This window comes from Meriones unguiculatus, chromosome 10 (assembly GCF_030254825.1).
Source record: "Meriones unguiculatus strain TT.TT164.6M chromosome 10, Bangor_MerUng_6.1, whole genome shotgun sequence".
NCBI lineage: Eukaryota > Metazoa > Chordata > Mammalia > Rodentia > Muridae > Meriones > Meriones unguiculatus.
Window position 1 is genome coordinate 36,183,907 of NC_083358.1, and position 2,423 is coordinate 36,186,329.

Genomic DNA, 2,423 nt, shown 5'->3' on the forward strand with positions numbered 1-2,423 from the left:
TTGTACCAATTTTGTGGCCTTTTTTTTTTCCTGGTTCAGTGGTAACAGCAGCACTCACTGCCTAAAGGGATAAGGCACAGTGAGTCCAGTCCCCCAGTGGCCTTGACCTCATCTGTACTCTTGCTTAAGACTCCCAATGTTAGGGCATCTAAGAGAGCAGGCAGAGGTTGTCGTAACTGCCCAAACTCAGAAACACTGGAAGCTCAGCTTCAGCAAGGCTTTCAAAGTCAAAATTCTGGTTCATTTTCCTTTAAGGAATAGAAAGGGCACAGGATATTTTTGTGACTTCCCCCAAATCCCAAAAGTTGTATAAGAGGAGACCAAGGGAAAGTGCTTGAACCTTGTCTACACCAAGGTTAAACCTTCATACTGTGTGGTAAGTAAACACGGCCTTCACCCGAAGCCTTCTGCCATGAAGTGCTCTGGCCCCTCCCCCAGAACACCTTTTCCTGTCTTCCAGCTCTGGAAGATTAACAAGTGGAAAGCTTAGTGGCTCAGGCATGAGGCTGAGATTCTGTTTCCACTGACCTAGGGTCTGCGCTACCTGGGAACCTCAGAGACTCTTCCCCACGCCAGGAACAGTACATCACAGCAAGAACCAGGAGTCACAGGAGTATAGCTGTCATTAGTATGTAAATTTTAAAAGCTCAGTCAAAAATATCAATACCTCCCACTTAATTTATTACTATATAAAGATGGATGGCGGTGAAGCATATCATTGATTTTCAGAGCTCTTAAAAAATGGCAAGGAAGAAAATAGTCAAAGACAACACAAAATGCTGTGTCTCAAAATTAATCACTGTGCTTTTTAAAACACACACAAATGCACTGTACAGCAGCCCATACGGTTCAATCTTATTTGATTGCCTTTTCTGAAAATGAAGAAATGGAGCAGGGTGTTTATGTAAAGAGCTCTCGCTCGGAATGGATTAGATGGAGAGGGTTAGCATTTTTACTGTATCGACAGCAGACTGTTAGACAGCCACACTCCAGCCTGGCCCTTGAGAGGAAATCGAAGTGAATGCAGTCCCTTGGCAGGGCCAGGCAGGACAGCCTATCAGTCTGGGGTCCTCAACCAGCTTGGCGTTCACTGGCCAGCCCGGCCCAAGCCAGTGATCTTATCCTTTGATGCAGTAATGTCGCCATCCTTTTGCTTGCTGAAGGGTTAGCAGGAAGAGCCGAGATCATGGAACCCATAAGCAGATACATCACCAGGTTCAAATGTTCCGGAAAAGCCTGTAACCTGGGAGTTTCTTGTGCGTCTGAAATGACAAGAAATGGGGGCCTGATCTTCCCTTGTGCTTCTAAAGGAAGGGTCACCTCCCTGAACTTGACATTTCAAGATGTTTGCATTTATACAGAGGGGGAGGGGACTGGATAGAAAAGATTTTTGAGGAGGCAAAAAGGAGCAGACAATAAAGGTGCTGTTGGTTGCTTGTTTTGTTTGGTTTCCCAAGCATTTTGGCTCTGTGTCTTTTGAATAAACAGTCTCCTGATTAAACCAGATGGAGTGACACAGATGCAGTTTAGAGGAATGCTGCAGATTCTACACTCCCTAGAGAACCCACATTCCCAAGGAGGAGGAATACTTGTACTCCATACCGGTAAATCCAGGATGTTTGTCTCCTCTTCTCACAGCTCCGGGTTCTACCTCAAACCTTCTCAAAATATCTTGGGAATAATGAGTGGTTGCCATGGGTTTGCTGTGGTCTCTGTGAAGAGTTATTTTCTTATAGAGATGTTCTACCTGTCATCAGGCTGCAAGCCAGAGGCAACTCTTCACGTTGATATCACTAGAAATATGTACCTCGTAGATCCATCCTGCCCTGTCCTGAGAACCCTAGTCTCCATCAGGGGCTGCTTTCCAGGGTCCCTGTCACCAGACTGATGTCTCTGATTCATCCAGCCACTTCCACTGTAGTGAGCAGTAGCCCACTTTTCCTCCTTGCTTTGTTTACGAAAACATGCATCAACATCCTAGATGTCTTCTTGCTATAATTGGATTTAATTCATTATCTTTCCTTTCAATAAAATCACAGGAAAACACGGGGATATAAAACGTGCAGGCTAATTGCTTATGGAAATTCAGGGGCCATAGCTGGTATAAATTTACCCCTCACGAGAAAGACACAGTTGTGTCATTATCATAGAATTTTACAACAATATGTAATTATAGAGAGAAGCAGGTATAATTAGCAAGCCCTTCCACAAAGCAGGTAGCACTCCTGGTTAAATATTTACAGCTACACAAACAGCCAGTAATAATGAGTTTTCTCAGCCACGCATTATGGAGCATCCAACAAATATCCCACCAAGTGGTCATTATCACTCCAGCAAGCTCTGCTTTGCCTTCTTGCCTGCGAGGATGCTTCTGCAGAGTCTGCAAGGCAGGAATCCAGGCTGACGCACCCGTGCTGCCTTGC